General features: G+C 40.4%; 1 protein-coding gene across 1 annotated transcript in view; it reads left to right on the top strand.

The window, feature by feature from the left end:
* The window catches only part of asic1a (acid-sensing (proton-gated) ion channel 1a), a 43269-nt gene that overhangs the window by 9010 nt on the left and 19345 nt on the right, over window positions 1-14914 (top strand). The gene's annotated exons all lie outside the window — the stretch shown is intronic.

The raw sequence follows: 14914 nt of genomic DNA, 5'->3' as shown, positions 1-14914 counted from the left end.
TAAATGCTATGACTCTCTAGGAAAGAATTAACATCCATATGTACCTCAGGGGAAGGCTATTAAAAGATTTCCTCTGTCCAAAATGTCATTAAGAAAGGGTAGTTAGGGGAAACTGTGGAAATCAAGACACAATGCGGAAGAATAAGAAGACTCTCATATAGAACTACTCGTATGTTGGCCAGAAAGTAAAACCCCCCTATAAGAGCAAAAGACCTGCAGAAGGGTTTACCTGACACAGGAATGGTGGTGCACCGTGTACAGTGTTGGTTTCACAAATATGATCTGCATGGACAGAAGGAAACCTTACCTGCAATGTCATCACAAAGGTCAACATCTGACGTGTGCAGAAAAACATCCAAATAAGCCAGAGACATTTTGGAAACAAGTGCTATGGACTAATGAAGTAAAAAAGGAACTCTTTGGCCACAATCACAAGTATGTTTGGAAAAAATGTATCAGCATTTGATAAAAGGAACACCTTGCCAGCTGTTAAGCATGGGGGTGGATCTATTATGCTTTGGGGTTGTGTGGCAGCCTGTGACACAGGAAACACTTTACGGGTAGATGGAAGAATGGACTCCACTAAGTATCAGGAAAGTCTAGAAGTGAATGTGATACAGTCAGTCAAGAAAATCAAGATAAAAATAAGTTGGTGCCTACAACAGGAAAATGATCTAAACCAGCAGTCCACCATTAACTACTTTAAGGGATGCAAGCTGAAGCTTTTGGCATGGCCATCACAGTCCTCTGAATTGATCATTATTAAAAGTCTGTGCTGTGCATGCAAGACATCCCAAAAATACCACAGAATGTGAAGTGTGGGTGAATATGTCCTAGCTGGCTACAATGTCTTCGAGCAGTGATATCTGCCAAAAGGAGTGTTACTAAGTACTGATAAGTAGGCTGTCCAAATTTGTGCACATGCCACAATTACTATTTTTTTTATTTTTAAGTTAATCAAATATAAAATAACTGTACATTAACATTTCACTGCTGTTGGAAACAAAACCTCTTATCTCCAAAAAGAGAACTTTACAGGAGAAGGAGAAAACATACTTTCTTTTTAATGTAAGTCTATGGAACCAGACTTTTTCCAAGTCATTTTGGGCCGTGTCTTTTGGTCAATTTTTCATGAAATTTACACACAATATAAAGGGCGACAGGCATTTTCAAATTAGCTAAAAAACTGAAAAACGACAAAAATAGAGGCAAGAGTTTTTTTTTCTGATAGCAGTGATTTGCAGAGAATGTTACTTTACAAAATGGCTTTCTTCAGAGGTTGTATTAACTACATTTCACTTCAGAAATCACAAAATATGCTATATGACCTCAGGAAGAAGAGCGGCTATTGTGACAGCAGCTAATGGGGATCATATAAATAAACAAATAAACAAATTTGGCCAAGGGTGCCCAAACTTCCCCATACAACTCCTCGTATACATTTACACATATACACAAAAATCCTGTGCTTGTGTAAATGTAGAAATACATTTACTTGAGTAAAAGTATATGCGATGAGAAAAAGCGCAAAAGAGCAGTGACCACCCCTTTTATTGTGTTATGGGTGCTAAAGGGCCATTTTTTAAAGCCAAAATTGAGTTTACAATAGCAAAAAAATTAGTAAATCTTCCCCACAGCGTACATTTCTGGTGCAGCAAGGAAATAAAACATTTGAGATTCCATTCCATTCCATTATATTCTCATTGCATCTTCAAATTAATTGATGCTGTTATATCTGACAGTTATACCTGACACTTACTTCTAATGGAGGCTGTAGTTCTGATGTTCTATGTGACAAAGTCTTTATGGCAGAAAGCTTTTTCCATTACTAGGTTTTACTGTTGAGTGTTTTGAGTTAGGTGCTCTGTCTTTAATGTCTGCCAGCCCACAATCTGTCGCCAGATCCACAGCCCAGCTTTGCGAGAGATGCCATTTGACTCACGACGCTTTTCACACTTGAGCATCCAGGACAAAAATTCTCTGACATGTCAGAAAATAATCTGCATCCCTCGATGCGTGGCAGGAGGCCAGAAACAGCATAACTAGAGCTGTCATTATTTCACCCACACAGTCTGTGCTGGCACTTCAGACGTGACAAAGATCACAACATTTCAGCGCGGTTGTGCAATGTGTCTGCCATTAGTTACTGTGAAGGGGGTAATTTGATGTAAGATGTGGGATCTTACATCAAATTATAATTTGAATCTGGGTTTAGAGAGAATCATTTAGTGCTGTTCCTTCATGCTTCCTTACATAAGTCAGATAAAGCTTTTACCAGAAAGGTTTCCCATCAGGGGTGTTTTGTATGGTGGTTTGATGATAATAAACTATTAACTAGAAAAGTGATGAAAACTATCTTGCTTAACATGACTGCGATCCATTCATCCAGTCTTTATCTTTATCTTTATCCTGCACATTTGAGGGGTTAACTGATTAAAATCTGCCCTCAGAGTAGATGGTGAGCTGCATGTCCACATTGGTCAGTAAAATGGATCAGCGTGTGAAATTGGAGCTTTTTGCGAGCTGCTGTTTAGTATCACTGCATAAAAGAAGCTCCATGCTACCTGTATTGTTGGATGCCCTGCAACAGCTATCAGAATGCAGTTAATGTCACTAATCAAACATCTATTATTGATTTGTTTTTAATCTGGGTAATAATAAAAGCCCATTGAAGTGTGAAACTAACGCTACTAAAGGAATGGATCAGTGCAAAATCAAATGTACACAATGTTCCACATAACCTAGATGTAGTTGATCAGCCAAGACATATTTGGTTTCTGAATTTTGTTTTTCTATTTACTTTAACTAAACGTTATGACCACTCACAAATGAAGCCAGTCTGTTTGATTTTCTCGTAATAACGGTGCATGTCAAAGTCTGGGATATGTAAGCAAATAGTCATTCTCATAGTTGACATGTTGGATGGTCGAGAAACAGACAGGTGTGAAGACCTGATAAGAGCCAAATCAATATGGCCTCTCCGAAAGTAGCAAGGTCACAACACTGTGCATTGCACCTGGCTGCGTATGGTTCTGCATAGCCACAGACTGGTGCCCATGCTAACAAATGTCCACCACCAAAAGCACCTACAAGGGGCACATAAGTGTCGTAACTGGACCTTGGAGCGATGGAGGAAGGCGTGGCCTGACGAGTCCCATTTTCTTTTACATCACGTGAATGGCCAGGTCTGTGTGAGGCATTTACTTGGGGAAGTGATGGTACCAGGATGCACTGTGGGAAGAGGACAAACCAGTGGAGGGCCTGTAATGCTCTGTGCAGTGTCCTGCTGGGTCTCTCTGGGTCTGGGCATTCATGTGGAAGTCAATTTGACACGAGCCACGTACCTAAACATCATTGCGGACCAGGTGCACGCCTTAATGGCAGTGGCCACTTTCAGCAGGATAATGTGTCCTGCCACACTGCACACATTGTTCTGGAATGGTTTGAATGACACAGTACAGAGCAGCCAATCAGGACAGAACTCATTTATATACATTGGTCTTGAATGCCTGGTAAAAAAAAATCTAAGGAAAGATGTCGAAAGATGATCCTGTAAAAACATAAAGCCCCCCAGCATTAAGGAGCAGTGGAACTGTGTTCTCTGGAGTGATGGAGCTCCATCCAATACCTTTGGGATGAGTTTGTGATCCAGAACTGATCATCTGACATCAGTACCTGACTTCACTAATGCTCTTGTGACTACAGTCAAATCCTCACAGCAATGTTTCTACACCTAGTGTAAAGCCTTCCCAGAAGAGCAGAGGCTGTTACTGCAGCAAAGGGGGACAGACTCCCTTTTAATACCCCTTTAAAACGCTGGTGTCTACAAACTTTTGGACATCTACTGCAGTGTTCTAGCCTCAACACAACCAAAGGTACATGCTTGAACATGACTGCTGTTTACAGGCTACGCATTTAGTACTGCTGAGCTAAATGTATTCTGTCTGCATTAGCCACAGATAATATTTTAGATGTGAGCTTGATTACTGTGCTTTGTAATGAACTGCGTGTAATAATGAGGCGGTAATGAAAGCGAAGGCAGCCGGTGGCCCTGCCCTGCTAAACCCAGTTTACAGCTAATTATTGGAGCTTACAGAGCGCCGGAGGGCAAAAACAAACCCCATTCCCAGTGCAACAGCCGGGTTTTAAAGTACGATATGTACAAATATCTAATTCATAATTTTTTTTTAATTAAAATATCTTTTCTTGTTTTTTCCGACTCTCCTGTACAGCAGATGTGGTGTTTCTGGGCAGCTTTAGCAGTTTAGCTGTTGATTGTCGTGGCACTGCAGGCAACCCCATATTTATCACACTGTTCGACCAGCCTTTTGTTCTCTCCCCTGCTGGAGTGCGCTCCCTCTTTTTGTCTCTGTTTCTGTATTTCGGTCTGAATGCAAGTCAGGGTAGGCATGTGCACGGGTACTTGAGTACTCGGTTAACCATTCGAGGTGCAAGTGTTCGAATACTGAAATCACAGTCTTGCTGTTTGTTACGCTTCGTCATGGGAAGACAGACTAACAGTTCAGTGAAACAACAATTCGATGCTTTAACAAGGGTGTACCTTGTTAAAGCATAAAATTGTGATGGTTCTGCTCATATTTGTGAGTAAATATGTATATTTTATTACACTTTGCTACTCCAAAACACAAGTGAGCATGGACTGAGAAGGCAGAGAGTGTGCAGCCAGTGTAACAAAGATGGATGACGTTGCTGCCAAGTGGTGTAACTGACAAATCGTTGGCCCTGTCATCAGATCACAAATTTCATCCATGGCCGAAAATCAAGAGACCACAATTGGCCTTGCTCTCTGGGAAGGTAGGATGGCCCTCCTCCCCCTCACTCAGCGCAATGCCAGCTTGCGCAGACGTCTGTTAGCTGCCATAAGAGAACTGGCGGTTAGTGTTCTCCTCCAAGCGTGTTCAGCTGTCCATTGATGTTGCATTTCAGCAGTTAGAAACGATAACGTGGCTGGCCTCACATGACTCGGAGGAAACCTGTGTTTGCCTTCGCCCTCCTAGTGCTGGCGATATCGTGTGATCAGAGAAGTCCTAACCAGTGAGTGGAGTTGGATACAACTGATTTGGAAAGAAAATATAAAAAAATGAACGTGAGGTTCTCGCAGGGTCAACTTTCCACATGTAAAATTGCAGGTGTTAAAAATTTGGCAGTGAAAAAGTTGACATGTTTATTCCACTGTACTGTAGTTATGTCTCTGCGTTTGGCTAACTGGCAATGTGTACCTAATAAACTGGCAGTTCAGTGCAGTACCTTGCTTCTGTATAATCGTTTACTTTGCTAATGTTACTACCAAACACAAGTGCCTTAACGTTCCATGGACGTGACTGAGAAATCTGGATAACTCACTGCAGCTATGCTAACCATGATCGCTGAAGTTTTTTTCAGTGTTGCTGTATCCACATCATCCACCGAGCAGAAAATAATTTGGTTTGTGTAGAAGATGCCAAAGTAAAACTGTTAGCTCTAGCTTTAGCTTATGTACCCATAGTGGCAGTTTGCTGTATAGCTCTGTTGGATAGGTGACTGGCAAAGTAATGTTACAGATGATTCTTGATGGTCACTATTCAGAATGTAAACAGTACCCAAAGGAGTTAATCGAGTGGTCTTGTTTTTGGTTCCATGTCAGCAAGCTAGATCTCTCCACAGGAAAATGTCTTCCTCTCCAGCCTAAACGCAGCTTAAAGTCAACCTTTTATGCAAGTTTAGTCGTATGTACACTGGGTGTGCTAGTTTAAAGTTTAGTGCGTCAACTGATGACAGCGTCAGCTAATTTTGTTGCACTGGCTCTGGCTTAGCTATGTTATCAGGAGTCTCACTTTCAGTTCCTCATCAAATCTGCAGACACACCTCCAAAGTTCAGTCTTAGAAGTTGGTTGATCATTTTCTGAAGTAATCAAACTCATTCAGTGGTGTTGAGGTCTGGACTCTGGGATGGTCAGTCCATTGTTCAGCTTCTTTGATTGATGTGTCCGTCTCCTTTTCTCAGTGAGGTTCTTCTTGACAGCTACACATCCTTTCAGACCCGTAGCGCTGAGTCGTCTTCTCACAGTGGAAGGATGGACAGAAACACCTGTGGATGTTTTCAGATCTGAAGCAGCTTGATTTTCTCCTCTCTCTCAGAGATGAAAGCTTTAAGTGCTGTTTATCTTATGGGGCAGTTTTGGTGTCTACCAGGTCTTCCAGGTGGTTGTTAAAAAAAGCTTCTCTGTAGCTGTTAATCCAATTTTGAACCCCAGTTTTGAAAAAACCTATTTTTCTTAGTTTTTTTTTAATTTTTGTATGTTCAAAAGTTTATTTTGTATCGTTTTCAGTTTAAGATTTGCTTCTTCTTTACACCCTCATTTGTTCCAAATCATTTGTAGGGAGCTATAAAAAATAAAGAAGTGTTAGATGTGTCCAGATTGAAGAGCAGAAGATTCTTCTAAATGGCTGAGAAAGCTGTAGAACATTGAGAATTATGTTGTAATAAAATATGCAGAACGCCTTGTACTTTAAAATGATGTTCAAATCTCACACACATCTCTGATCAAAAAGTCTCTATAAATTAATAATTACAATCTATTTTTTTAGCATGTAATAACTTCTTCATGTTCCCACCCAAAAAATACTTGAATTATTCAATAAAAACACTACTATAGGATTTCAGTCTACATCAAACAATTTATTGAATAAAATAACAGCAATTATGAGCATGACAAGTGATTCCCGACTTTTGAGCTGTAGTGTAGAATGAGCTGCAGACAGCATTAGAGGGTGCACTCAGTCTTTCCTGCATAATGTGGTCACTCGCTGTCATTTACATTTCCTTTACACGGAGACTTACAGAAGCACTTTGTTGGCTGCTTTTATCTGAAGCTGAGTTGTATCTGAAGCTGAGAGGGTCTTTAGAATAGACTAAATTCTAAATAAACCCCAGAAATAAATAAAATAAAACTCTGCCTGAAACATGATTTGATGTAACATTATTATTCATGCACATCCGACTGATGCTTTTAAATTATCAACCATATTTTAATTCAGTGTGTTTGTTGTATTTGTCATTTGTAAATAATTCTGTATTATGAATCTAATTTTGAGAGCTCCGTCTGGAGGAGCTGCTCTGTTTCTGCTTTATTTTGTCTGCACTGCTGGCATTTCTGCTGATTTATTTCTGTCTGTCTGTCTCTCTCTCTCTCTCTCTCTCTCTCTCTCTCTGTCTATCCCTCACTCCATCTCTCACTTTCACTCTTTCTATCTCTTTCTTTCTCTCTCTCTTTCTCATGCTTTCTTTCTTTCATTCTCTCTCTCACTCCCTCTCTCTCTCTTCCACTCTCTCTCCCCTTTACTGCTCTCTTATACTTTGTCTTTACTTTTTATCTCTCTTTCTATCCCTCATTCATTCTTTCCCCTTCTCTCTCTCTCTCCTTCTGTCTTTCTCTCTCATCCTTTCTCTCATTCACTGTCTTTCTCTCTCACTTTCTCTCCCATACTTTCTTCGCTCTCTCACTTTCTTACTCTCTTTCTCTCTCTGTCTCTCCAACTCTCTCTCTCTTCTATCCCCCTCTCATTCTCTTTGTCTTTATTTCTCTCTATCTCTATCTCTTTCTATCTCTCGTTCATTCTTTCCCTTTCTCTCTCTCTTTCTATCCCTTGTTCAGTCTTTCCTTTTCTCTCTCTGTCTTTTTTCTTACTCTTTCTGTCTCTGTATGTCTCTCAATGCCTCTCGCTTTCTCTTTGTGTTGTTTTCTTTCTCTCTTTTCTCTCTTTCTTTCTCTCTTTTTCTATGTGTGTATATATATATATATATGTATATATATATATGTGTATTTCTTTTTCTCACTTTCTCTGTCACTCTCTCTCTCTCTCATGCTCTCACATTCTCTCTGTCTGTCTCACTCTCTCTCTTAATATCTTATTCTCTTTCTCTTCTCTCTCTCTTACTCCTGTTTTCTCCCCCCGTCTCTCCCACTCTCTCTCATCTTTTCCCCTCTCTTATTCTCTCTTTGTTTCTATCTCTTTTTCGATCCCTCTCTCTCTGTCTCTCTCTGTCTCTCCTCCACTCAGATGTTTTCAGTGAGGAGGTCCTGTCAGGATGAGGACCCTCTGTTCTGGGTGGGAGTGACTCAGGCAGGCTGATCAGACGCTCTGATGTTTTGTTTTGTCAGTATTTTGGTGCAGAGTAATTTGTTGAGCCTGTTAGTTCCTCCAGAGGAACACTGGGCCATATGGCATTAGTCAGAACAGATTGCTAAAGACCATTGGGCCAACAAAAAAGGCCTTATTGTTGATTTATCACCACTAGAGCTGGATTAGTTTTCCCTGTGGAGGCTGTGTAATGTAATTTGTTGGGATTTGATTGGCTGATTTGTCTTGGATAAACTATCCATATAGTTTCCCTGAATTTCCACAAATAGCCCCAATTACACAACCATATCCTGGGTGTTCTGGTCAGTGTTACGCCACAGTGTACTCAGTAACAATAACAACACGGCTCATGAGGATTTCTGTATACAAATTTGTATAATTATCAATATTTTTGTTCATCAAGATACAAACAGTCTTAAGGTCCAAGTGGGCCTTAAATAGGGTCATATTGTACCTTATTGTGCCAAAATTAATGATGAGGCACAATATTTGAATGAAAAAACAAATAGTCTATAATTATTATTATTATTATTAAGTGTCGTTTTATTTCAAACTCCTGGCATCCATATGGATAGAATGTCCTGTCTTCTATTTGGGTCTTCGGGCTTCTGAATGGCTGGTTCATGATTCCTCTTATTGAGGAAGCTGGTCTTCCTCTTCGTCTTTGACTCTTCCAAGCATAACGGCCCAACTAATTAGTTCTTCTGAGAATATGTCCAAAATAAGAGCTTTAGTTTGGTTATCTGGGCTTTGAGTGATTGGTGAGGCTTAATTTGTTCGAGGATCCATTCGTTGGTTTTCTTTGCCGTTTTCATCGCCGTACAAGCATCACTTAAGTGACCGGTCCACAGGTGTGATGTAGCGTTACCCAAACAGCTACCCAAAGAAGCCTCTGAACCACGGGTGGAAAATGGATCTTGTTGTTATCTCGGGGGATATGATAGCAAACTCCTCAGCCAGCAAGGAAACATCAAAACATACACACAAACAATACAAAACAAATGAAAAAACAATGCAAAGCAGCTGCCATATTGAGCCAGTGTACTTACAGCGGAGAACACACGCCCACTGTGTACTGTAATTGTTATGGTTAGGATTAATATACTGGTCAGTTTCCAATATTAAATGGTAAAAAAAGAAAGAAAACAACACATTCCAGACTGCTGTGCTTTTGGCCAAAAATTTTCCAAAAATAAAATAAACAGTATACATTTTTTTTATATATACAATATACATTTTTTTTTGGTATTCCTCTGGTATTATTTCAATACTGCAGTGAAAAAAATCAAATATCAAATTTAACTGAAATGCCCATTGCTAGCCAACATCAAAAATGTTCTGTGGTGTTTGGGACTGTAGTGTTTTGGCTAAGCTAACGAGAGCTTAGTTACAGCTGGCCAGCTGCTAGCTAATGCTTAAATGACACCTTTTTGAGAGCGTGGAATTGAGTGACTGGTGTTAGACAGAAAAGCTGAAACTGAGCGTGTTCTGTGGTGAGTGGAGCTCTTAGCCCTCACAGGTTTTTTCTGGATCTGATTTTTCCCCTCTGTCCATCAGTGTCACCTGTCAGTGAACTCTCACACCACCAGTCAGTGACCCCTCTAAAATACAAATGGGTAGAATGTGTTTATTTAGTTGTCATCATTTTTAATACTGCAGTATACCTTATTACCATTATACTGTTATACACTCCCAGCCCTTCATGTGTAAAAATACAATTGTCATTCATTTTTTAAGGAACACCTTTTTGTATCTACACTTATTGTCCATTTTATCAGCTCCACTAAACATGTAGGTGCACTTTGTAGTTCTACAGTTACAGACTGTAGTCCATCTGTTTCTCTGCATACTTTGTTAGCCCCCTTTTACCCTGTTCTTTAATAGTCAGGACCCCCACAGGACCACTACAGAGCAGGGATTATTTGGCTGGTGGATCATTCTCAACACTGCCGTGACGCTGACATGGTGTTGGCGTGTTAGTGTGTGTTGTGCTGGTGCGAGTGGGTAAGACACAGCAGTGCTGCTGGACTGAGAACAGTCCAGCCAGCAGTGTCTTGTGACCACTGATGAAGGACTAGAGGATGACCAGCACAAACTGTGCAGCAGCAGATGAGCTATCGTCTCTGACTTTACATCTACAAGGTGGACCAACAGGGTAGGAGTGTCTAATAGAGTGGACAGTGAGTGGACACAGTGTTTAAAACTCCAGCAGCACTGCTGTGTCTGATCCAATCGTACCAGTGTAACACACTAACACATCACCACCACGTCAGTCGGAACAAAACATCACTGCTGTCGGAACAAAACCTTGTATCTCCATTTTTGTCGTTGTTCAGTTTTTGACATCATTTAAAAACGTCTGTTGTTCTTTGCATTGTGTGAAAATTTCATGATGAATGGACAAAAAGAAACGTCCCAAAATGACTTGGTAAAACGTCTGGTTCCATTGACTTACATTAAAAGTAAAGTATGTTTTTTCCTTCTCCTGTAAAGTTACCATTTTGGAGATACAAGATTTTGTTTCAACAGCAGCGATATTTATATATATATATATATAGGAAGAGAGAGGAAGAGAGAGAGAATGAAGAAAGGAATGAAGAGCTACAATTTGGACCTGCTGAGAGTTATTAGAGAGCTTTGGTTGCTGTGGAAACAGAGCATCCACTAAAAGAAACAAAGAAAAGTGTGTGTGTGTGTCACACACACACACATACACACACACACACACACACACACATCCTTTTATCCTTCTGATGAGCTGATAAAATATTAAAACTCTTCTAAGAGACAGACCTGTGAGCATCGCTTTGTGTTTGCAGTGTGTTTGTGTTTCTCACCAACGTCCTCCTTTATTATCCTTCCTCACCGGTAACTGACATGCGGCTCATCACTCACAACAACGTACTCACACACACCGATACCAAGTCTGTCTATCCTAACTACTCAACTGGTGTCTATAAATCCTGATATTTATAGAATTCCACTGTCCACCTTATTGTTCATGTGAGCACTGTGTTTAGAGATTGTGGTTATGGTTATGATTATATTGTTTGATGTCCTATTAAACGTCTCTGAAGCGTTTCTGTAACAATGTGCAGTTTGCAGCTCTCATTACAGCTGAGTGAACCTGAAACTGTAGCAAGAATGAGAATCTCATAAGCGTAAAACGTAAAAGAAAAAGAAAGTGCAGCGCTTTGAAGGGCATGAACGTGGCTTCATAATCACCGCTTGAAAAGCTGTTATTGTTGAAATGCGTGCAAGTAAAATCCAACCAAATTGAGAATTTCCAGGTGAACATTACAGGTTACTGCTAACAGACTCTCTTTAACTGGTTTACACATTATATTCTCTGTGTATATTCTGCCTTCACTAGAGTTGACTGAGCAGGTTAGCGGAGAGCTAACAGGCTAAAATCTCTAACTATGCGGCAGCACTGGTGCGGATGCCAAGCAGGAACTTGGAGACTTTTTAAGAGAGGCTGGTGACAGTAATGAGGAAATTAGGATTTCTCCTGCTCTTTGTGCTTCTTAAAAGTAGCAGCAAACACAACAGCTCCTCTTCCTCAAACAGCAGATCTTCACCCAATGCATTCATTCTCTGATAAACAGTTTGTCTTCCTCTGCCTCTTTGCACAGTTCACAGGGATTTTTCACACAGGGCCACCTAACAAATAGGAGAATACCATTGTGCTTTGGGTAAGTGACTCAAGTCAGTATAAAACGTTTGTCGCAAGGAACATTAATATATCAACATATATGGCATATTTACCGTAACACTGCTGTCAGAACAAAACCTCATATTTCCATAATGGTAACTTTACAGGAGAAGGAAAAAACATACTTGCAGAACTGACTCTGTGTGTTTTTCCTTTCTTTCCTTTGCTGAGTTGAACAGCTGCCCATCCTGTGCGTCTGATGCTGTTGCCTCTTCTGCCTTGATCGGGTGCCACTGCTCACCGTGCAAACCTCACCCCCACAACCTGACCCCACTGATGCTGCCGCTGCTGCTGCATGAACTAAACTATTCAAATTAATCATTTGCTCCACCTCTTTCCCTGTTTTTGTACTATAATACTTTATACTAACAATGTTTACTATCCGGCGTCAACCAGAGGAGGATGGGTTCCCCTTCTGAGTCTTGGTTCCTCTCAAGGTTTCTTCCTGTTTCTCTTAGGGAGTTTTTCCTTGCCACTGTCGCCACTGGCGACGCTCATGGGGGCTTGGACCCGGATTTCTTTCTGTAATGCTCATTTCCTTGTAAAGCTGCTTTGTGACAACACCTGTTGTAAAAAGCGCTATATAAATAAACTTTACTTACTTACTACTTACTCAACTTTTAATGTAAGTCAATGGAACCAGACTTTTTTCTGAGTCATTTTCGGTCATTTCTTTTGGTCCATTCTATATGAAATTTATACACAATGTAAAGGGCAACGGGCATATTCACTTTACGTCAAAAACTGGAAAACAACAAAAATGAGCAAAAGAGTTGTTGTCCCAACAACAGCGATATATTAGTATGTTTACACTTTGTGGGAAGTTCCATAAGCATCATGGTGCGTAGGAATATGGTGGATTTGAATATTTTATTTTGGTTGCCCACTCTCACGTTTTGGGTATTTTCTCAAGCTCTCATGCGGCTGCGCAGAGAAATCTCACCCCAACCAACTGACATGTTCAGAACAAACTTTTTATGCAGCTGATGCGGCCAGAGAGAACGAAGTGGAGTAAAGCAGCTGCTAATTGTTTTCAGGTTTAACTCCTGCTTGATTTAATTTAATATCTTCAACGCTGTCGAGGTAGTTAATCAATTATTAATTACTTCCCCTCAAACTGTACTTAATACATCCAGGAGGAAGTAATCTCACTACTCATTATGCTACTTTTAAATAACGTTACTTTAAAACCCACACAAATCTGTACCTTCTGGACAGCGCGAGGAAAAAGTCAGTGTAACAGTGGATACACACTTATGCTCACTACAGCCACCTCACCAGGGCCGGCAGCTGTGCACAAGCAGTGTTCTGTGACTCAAATAAATACATACTAAGCTGAAATGAGTGGCATTTACTGGTTGGATAGCTATGAAAAGTTGCTGAGGTCTTCGGTTTATTATAAAATGCGTAATTAAGTTTGATTAATGGAAATCCTTTAGATGTACTGCGCTCTCTAGAAATACCGGCGTTATTGATTTCGCAATGAGCGATTTTACTGCTGCTTGTCCCAAGTGTGAAAAAATCTGTATATATAAAGTTTTTGTTATTCATTACCTCCCTCTCTCCTTGTCTCTTTGTCTTTCTCTCTCCCTCCTTCTTCCTTTCTCTGTCTCACTTTATTTTTCTGCTTTTCTCTGTCCTTCTCTTTCTCCTTTACTCTACAATCTCTCCCTTGTCTGCCTCTTCCTCTTGCTCTATCTCTCTCTCTCTATCCATCTTTCTCCTCCCTTCCTCTCTCTCTTTCCTCTTTTTCTGTTTTTCTCTCTCTTTGCCTCTTTCCTGTCTTTGTCTCTCTCTCTGTCTCTCTCTCTCTCTCTCTCTTTGTATCTCTCTCTCCATCTTTCTCCTCCCTTTCTCTTTCTCCTTTCTTCTCTTCCTCAGTTTCTCTGTCTCTTTGCCTCTTCCCTTTCTCTATCTCTCCTCCCATTTTTTCTGTTTTTTACTTTTACTCCCCTATCCTTCTCTCTCTCCCTCTTGCATCCCTTCCTCTCTCTCCCTCTCTGTTTCTCTGTCTCTCTTTCACTCTCTCTTATTTATCCTCTCATTTCTTTCCTTTATCCCCCTCTCCTTCTCTCTCTCTCTCTTGTTCTCTCTCTCTTCCTCTTTCTGCAATATCAATTTTCTAATATTCTGTAATTATGTTTTACTGGCAGTGATTTATAAGCGTGAGAGCTGAATTACTGAGCTTGCAAATCTTCTGTCTGATATTTCTGCTGTGCTGCAGTATAAAATAATCCCTCACCATCTGCGCACACGTCCAGGGTGTTTTGTGTTTTTGGATGTAAATTGAAGCCGAAGAAGCTGACAGTAAATAAAAACATAAAATGAACATATTAAGTTTATTACAGTGTTTAGCCTGCGGCGTGTATCACAAAATCCAGCGTCCTCAGCAGTAAAGCAATGAGTATTTTTTTAGTTAGAATTTGCTCTTTGTCTGTCGTTTGGACACACAGATGTTGTTGCTGTGCTCGCAGGCACTTCGCCTTCTGCTTCCATTGTTCTGTTGCATATCGACTCAGGTTTTCAGGTGGAACCAAACCTGTAGTGGAGAAGTTCCTGTTCTTGTATGTGTTGATACTAAAACAGCATAAACAGACTGATATTATCTCTGTTTATCTGCTTCCGCGCAAACTGTTTAAACACGTCTGCGCTAAGCAATCACTACATCTCTTTATCATTACTGTTAACATTATTTGTTTTGATTCAAATTTAACTGTTTTTTATAATCAGGTAAAAGGAAAAGTACAGCTTTTGGCCATTTTTGGCTGATAATCATAAAGGAGGATAATGGTCACTGGTTGGAAAATGAATGGGAAAGCTTGAAATGCTCATCATGGGATCTGTTTATGGAGAAAGTCCCACCCTTTAATAAAGAGAGCCAATCGGGTTACTGGTAAAGCCACGAGCAGGAAAAGCCCCCCTCAGCTATAGAGATCAGTACAAGTGCAGTAGCCAGAACAGCCACTGTTCACCTCCTGGCCTTATTGTGTATTTAGCCCTCCTGATGACGGGATGACATTTATGATGACATTTGTCTGGTTCTCAGAAGAAAAAAGC

The sequence above is a fragment of the Colossoma macropomum genome, unplaced genomic scaffold, assembly GCF_904425465.1.
Source record: "Colossoma macropomum unplaced genomic scaffold, Colossoma_macropomum, whole genome shotgun sequence".
NCBI classification, from domain to species: Eukaryota; Metazoa; Chordata; class Actinopteri; order Characiformes; family Serrasalmidae; genus Colossoma; species Colossoma macropomum.
Note: the sequence above shows the minus strand (reverse complement) of the source record. Positions and strands in the feature narration are given on the sequence as shown.